Raw genomic sequence first — 16,006 nt, forward strand, 5'->3', positions numbered from 1 at the left:
CCATCAATAAAGTACTCAGGAGACTCTAGAAAGGCTGAGAGTAATGCTGTCACAATGTTTTCCATTGGAACTAAGGTGATGAGGTGATAGTTGTCAACAACTCTAGCGTCGAGATTGCACATTTTAGGGAAAGGGGAGACTACTCATGCTTTCCATGCAGCTTCAGCCAGCCCATTTGAGAGAGGTACATTACAGATTTTGGAGATGAAAATCCTTGCAAGTTTGTGAAAGTATGTGAGATGGAAAAGAGTTGCCTCAATGGGTTATTCTTTCCTCTTCTTTTGCTTAGGTAAGGAAGTTTGGCCTTCCCTTCCCCGCGAAGGTCATAGAGAAGATAGTAAACAAACAACTGTCTCGCTTCCTGGAAGACAACAACATACTCAACGTCTCCCAGTCTGGATTCTGCAAAAACCACAGCACCGAGACCGCCCTCATCGCCTGCACAGACGACATCAGGACCAGATTGGACAAAGGCGAAACCATCGCCCTCATCCTCTTAGACCTCTTCACAGCCTTCGACACCGTATGCCACCAAACCCTTCGCACACGCCTCTTCGACGCCGGAATTCACCACAAAGCCCTGGACTGACTCACCTCCTTTCTCTCTACAGACACCAAGACCATCTGTGGGGTCCCCCAAGGATCCTCCCTCAGCCCCACCTTTTTCAATATCTAAATGGCTCCACTCACCAGCATCATCCGCCCCCACAGCCCCACCATAATTTCATATGCTGACGACACCCACCTCATCATCTCCTTCACGAGGAACCCATCTACCGCCAAGAATAACCTACATGTCGGACTCCTTGCCATCGCCAACTGGATGACAGCAAGCCACCTCAAATTGAACTCAGAAAAAAACGAGATGATCATCTTCGGTCCCAACAAGACAGCATCGAATAACTCTTGGTGGCCCACCACCCCAGGACCACCCCCAACACCCACCACCCACACACGCAATCTCTGCATCATATTGGACTCATCTCGCTCCATGACTGAGCAAATCAATGCCATATCATCCTCCTGCTTCAACACCCTCTGCATGCTACACAAAACTTTCAAATGGATTCCTTTAGAAACAAGAAGAACAGTCACCCACATCCTCATAAGCAGCAGACTGGACTACAGCAACGCCCTCTACGCAGGGACCACAGCCAAGCTTCAGAGAAAACGCCAGAACGCAGCCGCACATTTCATCCTCAACCTCCCTCACCACGAACACATCTCCGCCCACCTCAGATCCCTGCACTTGCTGCCCATCAACAAAAGGATAATTTTCAAAATCCTTGTCCACGCTCACAAAGCCCTCTACTACACTGGACCGGCCTACCTCAACTTCCCCAACCCAACTCGACAGCTACGCTCCACTGACCTCACCCTCGCAACAGTCCCCCACATCCAACGCACCACTTCCGGCGGCAGATCCTTCTCCCACCTCGCCGCCAAACCTGGAACTCCCTCCCCACCAACCTACGCAAGACCCAGGACCTCCTAACTTCCAGAAAGCACCTCAAAACATGGCTTTTCGAGAAGTAACCCCCGCGCCTTGAGACCCTACCGGGTGAGTAGCACGCTTAAGAAATTTGATTGATTGATTGATTATTATTATTCATGGAATTATGCAATCCTAGTATAAAAAAGGCCTCTAATTTCTTTATAATCGGCGGCTTCTGACACACTTAGCCGCTATAATAGAGAAAAGATGTTAGAATTCAAAATGATTGCTGCCAGAGCCAGCAGCTGATGAGAAAGGCAGGTCTGGTCAGGAAGCATAATTAAAGCAGCATATAAAAGCATGAAAAATGTTGCTTTCTTTGTGTCTGCTCTGTTTTATTTAGCAGTACATTGACAATTAGAAAGAAGAGACTGTGAGCAACATATTTCTTTTTTGCACTCTTTGGGTAATTACAGAAAAGTGAGACTCTTTCGCCATGTTTCTACTACACCTTTTTTAAAGAAAAATTTACTTGTAGTTAACTTATTCTAATATCTTTTTGCAACAAATATCTAACAGCTGTTTCATGTGTTTTATTTTGTACTAGATATTCAATTTGTTTCTTCATATTGCGAACATGCTTTCTCTTTCAAATGAAAGAGCTATGCACAAAGGATTAAAGTGGTTTGTGGGAAAGGTGATGCTGTGATCACATAATATAAGGAATAAAGCACCCCTTGCTGTACATGATAAGGATACTGCAAGTCATCTCGGAGTCCCATAACCTTATAAAGGAATTCAGCCTTTGACCTTGATCCTCTATAGCAGAGGTCTCCAATCTGGGGGTCGGGACCCCCAGGGGGGCCGTGGAGACCTGGAAAGGGGGTCGCACATTCCCCCAGCTGATCCTTAAAATGCCTTAGCTGAACTTTAATTTGAGTCTTCTGTGCTGTGAAAGCTGCACAGACAGCTAAGGAGACTTTCAACCCAGGGCTTCTGCTTCCTGAATGAAAAGCAAATGTGCTCTACGAGCTGATCTGCAAATGTAAAGGGTGCTTGGGAGCAGCTTTAAATGATCAAAGCTTTGTGAGGACAAACATTTTTTTTTTTTAGGGGTAGTGTGAAGAGTTAAAATCTGAGCTGTGAAGTGCATGCGTTTCTATTGTAATTGTATTTACACAGCTCACTTCACCTGGAGGTGTTGAAGGGACAGCTATTAAAAAAAAAGGTATTGCATATGCTCTGATATTACTTAAATCCACATTTTGGAAGCACAGTTTTATAATAAACCTTTTTGTAGTGGCCTAAATGATACTGTGTGCAATGCAAGTATAAAATAATGCCTTTTTATATATTCACAGTGCTTTTTGTCACAGGCTGTGACATCATGGCACTAAAAATACACAAGTCACTATTCTCAACTGTACTAACAAAGATTTAGTTCTGTTGCTCTCCGGTTAAACACAGACCTCTGCAGTGCATTAACTAATAGAGGTTTCATAATGCACTACAGTGCATTTCCCAATGAGTAAGAACTTTATTTTATTTATTTTTCATTTCAGCTGGCTATTATTTTATATGTAGCTACCTGGCAGTGAAAGACTTAAAAAAAAATTGAGAATATTTTGGGTTTATTTATGAGAGGCTTGTGCTGCTGGAGCATCACTTTTTGATGCTCCAGCGACACAAGCCTCTCAATCATACCTATGAGGTGACGCAAAGCCACTCTGAGTGGCTTTGAATGGCCTTGTAGATATGGAGTAAGGCAAAGCAGCGCAAGCCGCTGCATTGCCTTACTTTGCGTCAAGAAGCCGTTCCACGGGTGTAGTGGTGGGTGTTCCTATGCAACCCAGATGGATTTTGACGCTGCCCCAGATTTACAAAATCACGTAAACTGGAGCAGTGCCTAAACCTTACGCCTCCCCAGAGCAGGCGTAATGAGGAGAAATGTTTTAATTTCTCCTTGTTTTTTTCTCGTTCCGTGTGTGTTCCATTCTGCCGCACATGTAGAAAGAGGTACAATGCCTTTCTGGATTGTTTTTGTGCAGGAAGGGGCAGCTTATCCTGCCTATGTTGGCACTAGGCAACAATTGTGCGCCAGCACAGGGGACAAGGACAGAAATGCACAGTATTTAATAAATTCGGTCCATTCCTGCCCTTTTGTATTGGCGTGGGGCAGTGTAGCAAGAAGAGTTGCAGTGCTGCCCCACGTCAATTCCTCATAAATTATGACCATTGTTTTTAGCCAGACCCTTTACCACGACCCACACTCACTGATCTTTGGTTTGCTAAACACTGTTCAGTATTATTTCCTCACAGTAAAAATGATTTGCTGTGCGAAATGGGGATGTTTATTATTGTTGATGATGAGGAGTACCAGGTTCTAGACATTTTTATCAGGAGGGGGTCCTTACAACTAAATTTTTTTAAGAGGGGGTCCCGGCATCAAAAGGTTTGAAGACCTCTGCTCTATAGGCTCATGAAGCTCCTCCGTACCTTGTAATATCCTTATAATGTATTGCTGGGGGCACTTTAGCCCATACATTAATATTAGTACGATTGTGATTGTGATGATGATGATGATGATTATTATATGTTTTTTGAGAGGCTTACACTTTTATAACTAAATCACCTCCTTCTGTCCTACCAGTGCAATCCCCAATGCGGTTCTAACTGAGCAGTCGTCCTTTATATTAGAATACCAGAGTCTAGTCCAATATACATTTTACCATACTTTGCACCAGCAATCCTTCCATAGTACTCCTTCTTTTCAGTCCACTACACATCTGTTCGCTGACAACTTTCTCACTCAGGTGGCCTCATAAAAGGAGAGGGGGATACCCACTGAAACAAGATGTAAAATTTTATGGCAAGACCAGAGGCTCCTATTATGCAATAGTCTTTTCTTTATTTCTAATAGCAGCTCCAGTCAAGAAAAAACTACAACTCCCATAAGGCAAACGACAAGTAGCCAATGGGAAAACAAAAGTAGTTTATAACAATAATGCACCAATCACCGCCGTATCCATGGAATAATACCCCTCTTGACTGAAGACAGCCCTCTTTTCTTGCTGCTCTTCAGTCAAGATAAGTATTATTCGTTTTTTCCGTTATTTCTGGTCGTAGCGCGTTCTTAATATGCACCAGATGTTTACATGGTAATTGTGTTTGTGGTATTACAGCCGGCTTGTCAGCCGCATTCTTTGGTTTTCCCTAGCGCGCGCGCTGTTTGTAACGGTCTTCGTGACCGTTTGTGTCTCTTCGGCGCGCGAAGGCTTATTTCAGCCTTCGCACGTTGGAAAGCTCCCCGCGTTACCTTGTTTCTCCTCTGGGACGCTCCGGTTGTGTTTATTTACACAAGCCGAGCTGCACAAGGCGATCATCTGGATTTTCGCTGGCTGAGCTCCCGGCTCGGTTTTCTCTCAGCATTTATCCCCGCCCGTAGGCGGAGCCGGATACTTTTTTCTCCTCTCTTAGAGAGAGGTTAACCCTTTCCTGCCTGTTTGTGAGGGCTTGCTTGCTACAGTACCATGGACAGCTCTCAGGCACAAGTTTCTCATGAGGAGGAGGATGATGCTTTAAAGGAGCATTTAAATGATTTTATCCAATCTTCAGTGGATCAGGCTATGGTTGCCTCTCGGCAAAAACTTTAAAAAAAATTGGAGAATTCTGTGGTAAATATTGTGTCCAAAACCATGCTGGCCCATTCTGCGGGGGAAAGCAGAAAGCGTCAAACCTCTTTAAAAGATACAAAAGCGACGCTAATTGGAAGTGACTGTGTTTCACACAAGGCGGAGGACGCGGTTCCTCAAGGGCCTCCTAATAAGGAGGGGTTAATTGCTAAGTCTTTAAGAAAATGCATGGTGAAAACTAAACATATATCGTCTCCTATTAAAATAACTAAAATTCTGGACACAGATGATGAGGCGAACGACCCGAATTCGGATGCGGTCAGTTCTGATGAGGACGTTGGAGATTTGTACTTTCCTCCTCCAATTAAGAAAGCCAAACATGCTTCAGGGTCCACCGTGGTTCTGGATTCAGAAGGGGTTCCTATGTTTGATCCTGGGGACATTCAGCACCCAAATTCCACAGAGTGGCTTCCCTCAGATCATGTGGCGGACTATGTCACTGCCAGACTTCGGACCCCTCTGGATAAACAAGTTCGGGCGAAATTAAAATCAGAGTGTCCCCGCCCCGCTTTATCTTCTAAAATAGCAGTGACACCAGCTATTGACTCTTCACTCCTGACGTTCTTTACCAGGTACGGCAAAGACCCCCGTAAAGGGGTAGATAAAGCTTGGTCCACGTGCCAAGATAAGCTTTTGGACATTGTGGGTCCCTTGACCCGCATATTCGATATAGCGGAATCAGCTCGGTTGGATCAGGTGGCCATTGGTCCTGAAGAACTCTCTTTATGGGCGCAACGTGCGGTATGCCTGTTGGGGAATGCTAATTCCTCCATTACTCACGAAAGGAGGAAAGGTCTCCTACTCAAGTTGGATCCAAAGTTGGTTAATTTAGCTGGGTCAGATCCGGGTGTAAAAGCGGAAGGTTTTTTGTTTGGTGATTCTTTCATCAGAGAGCTAAGCAAATACGTGACTACCTTTTCCTCGTTGGACAAGGCGCAACAATCTTTAAAAAAGGTGTTTGCTTCTCGGGTTTTCTCCAGGGCCGGTAGAGGTAGGAACCGCTTTACCGGCCGAGCCTACGCTATTCAAGGTTCCCGCGGTCCCTCTCAGAGCACCTATCAAGATTACAGGCCCCAATTCTATCCCCAAAGGAGCAGGGGCTTCAGGGCCAAGGGAGGCCGTAATTCCAGAGGCTCTTCACAACTCGGTAAGTCCGACTTCCTTTACTCCTGTGGTGGGAGGTCGCATTGCGCAATGTCTGTCAAAATGGGAGGATCTTACAAAAGATCCTTGGGTTTTAAACACAGTACAAGGTTATGTTATAGAACTCTTTTCAGAACCTTTTCAAGAGATCTTTCCTCCTCCTCTTCAATTTTCAAACCAAATGTCAAATTTAATTTTGTTAGAGGTCCAGTCTCTTCTGCAAAAACAGGCTATTACTCCTTGTTCACTAGACTCTTCAGGTTTCCTCAGTTCTGTTTTCCTAGTCCAGAAAAAGAACAAAAAAATGCGTCCAGTTATCAATTTGAAGCAGTTCAATCAATTTGTTCTTTATCGACATTTCAAGATGGAGACCATTCTCCATCTAAGAGATACTCTTCTTCTAGGAGATTGGCTGGTAAGGTTGGACCTTCGGGATGCTTATCTTTCGGTTCCCATCCATCCCGCCTCGCAGAAGTTTCTCCAATTCCACTGGGCAGGTCAGTACTTTCGTTTCACCTCTCTTCCATTCGGCCTCTCCTCCGCCCCTTGGTGCTTCACGAAACTAATGAAGCCTGTGGCGGCTTTTCTCAGAGCGCGAGGCATCCGCCTAGTGATTTACTTAGACGACATTTTAATCATGAGTCAGAGTCGCACCTTGCTACTGTCTCAGGTTCGTCTTGCTTGCACTCTGTTGGAGGATCTGGGTTTTGTTGTAAATTACGAAAAATCTTCCTTAGATCCGGTTCAACAGATCGAGTTTCTAGGTTTCCTAGTAGATTCGGTATCGGCTACTCTCCTTCTCCCGTCATCGAAGATCAAATCCATAAAGTCCGAGATTCTTATGATTCTTCGCAGTTCTTTCATATCCCTCAGATCTCTAGCAAGGATTGTAGGTCGGCTTTCCTCCTCAATTCAAGCGATTTTTCCGGGCCCCCTGCATTATCGGGCGTTACAAAGGTTAAAGATTCGCCATATCCAAAAAGGTCTCGCTTATTCAGATATTATAGCTCTAGACCAAGATTCACGTGCAGAACTCCAGTGGTGGATATACCATTTAGACGCATGGAACGGCAGGACTATCTTCGCATCAGCCCCAGATCTTGTATTAGAATCAGATGCAAGTCTGTCGGGTTGGGGAGCCCGGTGTGGTGCAATCTCGACTGGAGGTTCATGGTCTCTAGAGGAGTCAAAATTGCACATAAATTGTTTAGAGATGCTTGCCGGCTCCTTTGCAATCAGGAGCCTTGCAAGAGACAGGATTTCTTGTTCAGTTCTGCTCAGAATGGACAACATTTCGGCGGTGCGTTACATCAATCGGCTCGGAGGCACAAAATCCAAACCTTTAGCGGAATTAGCGAAAGGGTTTTGGGAGTTCTGTCTTCAAAACAAAATCTCTGTTCAAGCCGAGTATCTTCCGGGCAACCTCAATCCAGTAGCGGACTGGTACTCCCGTTTCTTTCGGGATTCCAGTGACTGGATGCTCAACCTGCAGGTGTTCAACGCCCTACTTCACAAGTGGGGACCCTTCCACATAGATCTCTTTGCTTCACGGCTAAACGCTCAAATTCCACGATTTTTCAGTTGGCTTCCAGACCCTCTAGCTCTAGCCTTCGACGCGTTTACTCAGGATTGGTCGTCTTCCCTCAATTACGCTTTTCCTCCTTTTATCTTGATTCCCAGAGTTCTGGCACAAGTCAGACGTCAACGAGCTTCTCTGGTCCTCATAGTACCTTATTGGCACTCCCAGGTGTGGTTTCCTTCCTTCCTGGAACTGTCATTCGAATCCCCGATTCTGAGACCCTCCTTTCCAGATCTTTTGACCAATCATCAAGGCCTTCGTCACAGTCTGGTTCTACAAGAGTCCCTGATCTTATCAGCGTGGAGAATTTCGGGGAATCCCGATCTAACATTTCAATTTCGGCAGAAGCTGCAGCCTTCATTGACCGGGCTACAGCTCCTGGGACAAAGAAGGCTTATAGATCAGCTTGGTCTCTCTGGTGTAGCTGGTGTGTGGGAAGACAGGTTGATCCCATTACAGCGGATGTGTCAACTTTCTAGCGTCGGAAGCCAGTAAAGGTAAGTCCTTCCGTACTATTAATTTGTATAGGTCTGCGATTTCTTCGGCTCATGTTTATTTTCAAGGAAAACCTATTGGGGAACACCCATTGGTTTGTCGTCTTTTAAAGGGAGTAACATTTTCTAATCCGCCAAAACCTAAATACAGTTCTTTATGGGATGTCAATGCAGTGCTAAAATTGTTTGTTTCTTGGCCTGACAATTCTTTGTTATCTTTAAAACAGTTGTCATCTAAGCTGGCTATGCTTTTATGTTTGGTTTCTTTCAAACGGTTATCTGATGTTAGAGCTCTCGATGTTACCGCTCGTTATTTTACCCCCTCCGGGGTCCTGTTTAATGTGGCAAGGCGTACCAAAACTAACCTCTCTTCAGTTTTTTATCCCTTTTTTCCAGATCATCCCAAACTCTGTGTGGGTCAATGTTTGAAGGCTTATGAACAACGGACAGCCGATCTGAGAAACTCCTCTTCTACCCAATTATTAATCTCTTTTAGGAAACCTTACAACCCTGTTTCCTCTCCTACGTTGGCCCGTTGGGTTCGGGGGATTATGTCTTTGGCTGGTATAGATACTTCTGCCTTTGGAGCACATTCAGCGAGAGGAGCCATGGCGTCCAAAGCTTTTTGGGCCGGTTCTCGTTTAGAGGATATTCTCAGGTCAGCTGACTGGTCTAATGATAATGTATTCAAGGTATTTTATTGTAAACCAATTCAGCATGCCTCTTTAAATGTGATTGAATCGCTTTAAAATTGCATAATAGGAGCCTCCGGTCTTGCCATAAAATGTAGATTTTCCTAGTAATTTATGAAGGAAAGTCTTAATTTTATTAAAGACACGGAGGCGAGTATTATCCTGCCGCTACAAATTCTAACTCTGTGATTTTGTTACCCTCCCTTTTAGCTTTTACTTCAACACAGCAAACCTCTTCATAGAAATCGTTTGTGTACGGCGACCCCTCCGGTGTTTCCTTTCAGGGATTGTCAAGAGACGGGTCATCAAAACCTGCCGGTCTTCCTTCAGAGACTTTTATTCTATCTACAAGAAGTTTTCTCACTCTGTTTGGCGTTCTGTATTTGTTGTGTTATTATTCCTTTGTTTACTTCTCATTGAGTTTCGCACAAGAAAAGAGGGCTGTCTTCAGTCAAGAGGGGTATTATTCCATGGATACGGCGGTGATTGGTGCATTATTGTTATAAACTATTTTTGTTTTCCCATTGGCTACTTGTCGTTTGCCTTATGGGAGTTGTAGTTTTTTCTTGACTGGAGCTGCTATTAGAAATAAAGAAAAGACTATTGCATAATACTCGCCTCCGTGTCTTTAATAAAATTAAGACTTTCCTTCATAAATTACTAGGAAAATCTACATTAAACCCTTTATGTGCTTTTCATGGGCCCCTAGGTCCTTGACAAGAATAATATTCTTGGCTAGGAATGCTTTAGGTTTGCATTGTGGTCTGTAATGTGCCATGACATTGGCCATGAAAGTGATGGCTATCAGACTGCTTACCTGGTCTACCCATAATCTATCACATATAACAGCGAAAAGCTCCTCAAAAACACCCTCAAAGTAATTCCCACATTCTGCAGATTTCAATCTTAAACCTTTCTCTAGTCCGCACTGGCCAGGACCTTGCTGGTAGTTCATTGATGATGGGACACTAATTTTTTAAAACATCCAAGGAAATCATGCCGCAGGGCTCTGCTGATTGGGTCATTCTCCTGAATTTCTTCCAGAAAAAAGAAAGGGTATCTGTGAACTATTTTTGACAGCTTTAATTAACACACACAAACAGCAAGGGATTCACATCTAACAGTTACGTCACTGCACTATCAAACAGCTGTCAAACAAGAAGAACATGTGCTTGTGTTTGATGCATGCAAGGGCATACCATTTGGGACCCGTTAAGGAAATTTGCATTCATACATAGTTCCTTTATGACCTGAAGTTATGTTATGCAGATTTAGAGAGCGCACTGTCACCTGGTAGGGTATCCTGGTGCTGAGCAGGTGTGAGTAAAGCTACACCTAGGGCCAACTGGGGCTACTCAAAAAGGCCAGGTCTCCAGCTTCTTGCGGGAGTCAAGCAGTGAGGAGGAATCCCAATCTGAAAAACATTCCTTATTCCTCATTTCTTGTGTTCTTGTGTGTTTTTTTGTGATGGTGTATAGCAACACGACCTCTCTGGGCTGCCACTGATCCTACCACTGCAAGAGCTGGTTACATTTCTCCAGAACCTCATTCCTTGCTTCCTTGTCATACCCCTCTTGCCTTTTCGTTACCGACCAGATTCTTCCAAGGGGCTGTCCTGAGAAGCCTAAGGAACCGAGCATGATGGATTACAAAGCAGCAAATCAAGGAATGGGCTCATTGTGATAGGTCTTTTTGCTGAGTGAGATGTGGCTCTTGAGCCTGTGTGTCAGAATAATCTTTGAAAGAGTTAGTGTAATTTCCCTAATTCCTCTCTGCTGCCACTGAGACTCTACAATGGTTGTGCCAGACGCACACAAGAGGCACAGTAATACTCAAGAGGCAAATTTACAGTTGTTGAACCTAATGGTACAAATCAAATAGGGAAGTCTTACAGCACTAGCACTCGTGTACATAGCCCGCCACGACTAAACAACACATCAAAGAAACACCTAGAGATCTTGAAAAATAGTGGTCAAAATGCTAACCCTGTATGTTTCTTTGATTGATCTGATGAGATGCTCAGTGTGTGGCTCCATCTTCTATCCTCGGGCACAAGCGAAACATGCACCAAACCTTTAACCCCACCAGAGGAGAATACACGCAGCAAAACTTTAAACCCACCGCAAGAAGAAGCATTTGGCAAAACCTTAACCCCAAAAGAAGAGAAAACATGCGGTAAAACTTTAAACTCACCAGAAGAGAATACATGCAGCAAACTTTAACCCCACTGTAAGAGAAAACATGTGGCAAAACTTTAACCGCACAAGAAGAGAAAACATGCGGCCAAACTTCAACTTCACCAAAAGAGAAAACGTGCGGCAAACCTTTAACTCCAGCAGAAGAGAAAGCATGCAGCAAAAATGTAACCCCACCAGAAGAGAATATATGCAGTAAAACTTTAATCCCACCACAAGAGGAAACGTGGCAAAACCCTAACCCCGCCAGAAGAGAAAAAATATAGTAATACTTTAACCCCACCAGAAAAGAATACATACAGCTAAAAACTTTAGCCCCACCAGAAGAGAAAACAGGCGGGAAAATTTAACCCCACCAAAAGAAAATACATACAGCTAAAAACTTTAACCCCACCAGAAGAGAAAACATGCAGCAAAACATTAACTCCATCGCAAGCGAAAACATGTGGCAAAGCATTAACCCCACCACTTTTATCATGAGTTTGTTAAACAAATGTGCAGCTGATGTTCTGATGGTAAAACCTATGGTTGAAAGTTCTAGCTAGGACACAAGTTCTTCTTCTTCATATTATTATTATTAATATTGCTTTGTTCGAGTTGTTATTATTACAATATAATAATAATAACTATAATGCTAGCAGTTTGTTTGAATAAACCAATCTCTTTGGTCTGATAAAAAACCTAAAATTCTTCAGGCTTGTGCTCTACCAGGAGCTTTGAGAACCCACTAATTCATGCTATATCATTGAACCATAATATAAAATTCAGCCTTTATCTTTTCAGTGATTCGTTTTTGTTCTGTTCTCCACATCTTGTCTATCAGATGCTGCACTCTTGCTTTATCTGTAAAGTATAAATATATTCCCCCAAACCCTCTCCTAAAATGTATTTATTTGTTCAGGATTTTTTGTGAACCTATACATGTCACATTTCTGCTGTGACAGTGTGCTAACGGGGGTGGCACACAACTGATGGCAATATGCATTGAATTGTCTTGTGTTTTTGCACAGCTGAAGGGCACTTCTTAGTCACAGAGGTGTGATTTGAGATACTTCAGTTGCTCCTTGGAGATGGATTTATGGATGGAGAATCAAGAATCCTTAAGAGTATGAGGCCTAATGTCAAGGGCCAATCTTAGGTATTTGATCAGTACTTTGGTGGGTACTCTTAAGGTGAGCTTAGGTGAGTAGATGGGCATCATCTTCTGGGAAGATTATTCATTCTAGGCATTACAAAGACTTTCATTAGGAAGCATGAGGCATGACCACTGTGAGAGTGACAGGTATAGCTCCATCATTGGGAGTCAGCAAAAGACAACCCAGTTGCATGCATGATTTGCTTGCTTCACCTTAGACCAACTATAAGTTCTTAACCTCATGCAGTTTTAGAAGTGTGATCTCAGGGAGTCTCATGTATTAATTACTGTGCTAGTATATGCACCGCAGCCTGAACCAGAAAGAAGTTTGGGGTAGAAGCAGAAGGGGAAGACATCTTATAACAGGCAGAAGTGATGAATAAGTGACTGTACTCACTTGAGGGAAATAGTGAAGGTTACTATCAAAGATGACAACCAGATTACATTCTTTTAGTACTGGCAGTGGCTGAGTTTCTATGGAATTAGATGGTCCACTGAGCCAAAGATAACGAACTTTTACATCTGGCTTTTAAGAAAGAATCAAGTGTATTGACTGGTGCTTGGTTTCATAATTGCATCTTGAAATCTGAAGACGTTCCCATGTCCTCTCTTTCCATAAATGGTATATCTGAGTGCCATCTGCATGTATGTGATATTCTTCATTTTCAGCATCTCAAATGTGGGTAAGTGAGGCCATACAGAAGCTAAAGGGGCATGGCCGATACTTGAGGATATATGAATGTGGGCACTGACAGGATGAAAACCAAATTTTATTTGCTGCCTGCTATTGTCAACAAAAGATGTGAGGCAGGTAAACATGCTGCTACCTCTGCTAATGTCAGTGTACATTTGCAGACAGTCAATCAATCAATCAGTAATATATTTTTAGAGCACACTACTAACCCATAGGGTCTCACAGTGCTTGAGGGCCTTCCTGAACCAAGGCAGTGATGGCAACTGTCTGAGGTGATGAGGTAAGGTTCTCCAACCTCTTGCTGCCAGGTATGAGAAAGATCTTCCACCAGCTGAGGACTTCTTTATGAGATGTACGTTGGCTAGTGACTACTGGGATGAGAAGAGAGGTCTGGAAGGGGAGTACCAAGTGATGCGGTGGTTGAGGTACCTGGGTCCGCTGTCATGGAGGGCTCTGTAGGCATGTACGAGGAGTTTGAAGTTGATCCTCTTCTCAACGGTGAGCCAGTGGAGGTTTTTTGGGTATTCTGTGATGTGTTCTCATTGGGGGATGTTTAAGATGAGTCTGGCGGTGGCGTTCTGAATTTGTTTCAGCTTGTTCCGGTTCTTCTTGGAGGCTCCGGCATAGAGGGCGTTTCCGTAGTCAAGTCTGCTCATGATGAAGGTGTGTGTCACAGTTTTATGGCTGTCGGTTGGTATCCATCTGAAGATCTTCTATAGGGGGTGTGGAAGCAGGTGGAGGTTACGGAGTTGACCTGTTTGGTCATGGAGAGCATTGAGTCAAGGCTGATGTCGCGTTTTTGTGAGTGGTCTGTAGGGCCACCAGAGTGTTGAGGGCCACCAGAGGTTTACCAATTTTCCTCTGATCTGCTGCATCTGCAGTGATAGCGGTTATCATCTAGAATTATTGGTGGAATTATTTGGTTCCTTGGCAGAGCAAATGTTGATGGGTGTGTCGGAAATAAGGCTTAGGAGGCTTAGGTCGTGGTTGAATTTTGGCATTTATTACAAGTACGTATGTGTTCACTGCAACAATAACAATGCTTCACTTGGTTTTTATTTCCTTAGGTAGTGTCATGTGTACGTGGCTCAACTGTGATCAGGGAGTGACGGTTTTCTCTTGTTCTCTTTCCTTTTCTAGGAATTCTTGCCAATCTCCTGCCATCTTCCTCAGGAAAAGAAGAGACACTGCGGTAAGCTGTTACCTTTTATAATATGCACCACCACTGATACACCCATGTGGTGTCACTCATCTGGGGAACAGAGTGTTAGGATTATGCCCGTTGGAGGGGTAGAGAAGCTCTCAGACACTGGGCAATAGTATAGTATTCATGCATGTGAACACCATAATGACTGGAGTAGATGCCGCATGTCTTCCGCAGAACACTCCCCTCTTCCCGATCTGTGTGGTGTAGAGAAGAAAGAACGAAGTGGTCTCAGACGCAAGCCAGAGAAAAAAGATAAAAATGTGGAAGAAAAGGGAAAAGAAAAAACTCACGCCAGAACAGAAATAAGAAAAACTGAAGGTATACCACAAAATAAACCCTCCTCGTACTATTCACTGCAGGCCCTGGTTCACTCACCGCGAGGACTACAACTCTCCTTGAGTTGTGGTGGGGTCAGCACGCAGTCAGGAGGCGATGGACAACACCATTCTTCTGTCCAGGTCTGGTCCTCCTCCTCTTCTCTCCGATCGGCGTGTTCCTGATCGGCTTCCTCGTCAGGTTGTGTTGCGTTTGGTTTGAAGCTAAGGGGGTTTCACAGCCCGTATTCGACACACCTCTCCTTTGTTGTTCTTGCTTCTTGATATCTCTGCATTCTCTTTGTTCCTTTTCTCCTACACGTGCTCTCTGCCCCTTCACCTACCCACGTTCTATTTTCTCTCACCCTTTTATTCTATGTTTCACCCTCCTTCCGGTTAATCCCTCGGGTGCATCCAATGGAATTCGTTGAATGGGGAGTCACTTCCCGGTCTCCGTTCCTGCAAGAAAAGGTCCTTTGTCACTTTTGTTGTTTTCGTATCCCTGCCCCCCGATATCTGTTTTCCTTCATCTTGTTCCAGGAGCTGCCTGGATTAAGTGGAGGGGAAGTGATCAGCCCCCAGGCCTAGCAGTACGCCAGCTAAGGAGGGGCAGGAGCACTGTCACAGCATATTTCTGCAAATAATTATTAGGTATTACAAATGTAACATTGATAGCATATTGAATAATCATTTGACTAGTAGACCATAGAATACGAAAAAGAAAAAGACATTATGGCTGCCGATCTAAATTTACCACTTATCATTGGGTATAGACAAGTCATTCCTCGTTTTTGATTAATGCATGGGTTTTTCGTTTGATAGAGGAAACCTATAAGGAGAATTCATGAGGTAGGCAAGATAAGTGGAATTTTCCATAAAGTAAATAAAGTAACTGATAGATGTAGTAGAATCATTGTTTTACGTAGCATAATTCATTAGGCCAATGTAAGATTAGGTTACACTTCTCCAACTTGGACATGTCCAGTTCATTGATGTGAGCACAAAGTACCTTATCACACAGTCCTGTAATCTTAACATCAAAAATGAATGTCAGAGTTGTTTAATACCAAAGCTGTGTACTCTTAATTCACCTCATACCCTCATTCATCCGCCACGAGGCACTCCTTGCCTCTTTTTCACACTCTTACTCATTGTTTTTCATCCCTACTTTCTCCCTTTCCAACTGTTTTTCTGTAGTTCTCTGCCTTTTTCCTTCTTTCTTTTGGGTTTTTCCTTCTGTTGCTCTGGGTCAAAGTCTGACGAAGAAGAATGAGAGCAAGTTCTCAAAAATGAGTGCCGGTGTGACCTGCCTGCAAAACCATCTCAAATTAAGCAGCATGGGCTGGGTACTATAATAGGATGTTCAATTTTGAAATTTAAAGAGCAAATAGGGTGAGCTGTTCTCTGCCAGAGGGCTGTAGGCCAC

This window comes from Pleurodeles waltl, chromosome 1_1, assembly GCF_031143425.1.
Source record: "Pleurodeles waltl isolate 20211129_DDA chromosome 1_1, aPleWal1.hap1.20221129, whole genome shotgun sequence".
Classification (NCBI taxonomy): domain Eukaryota; kingdom Metazoa; phylum Chordata; class Amphibia; order Caudata; family Salamandridae; genus Pleurodeles; species Pleurodeles waltl.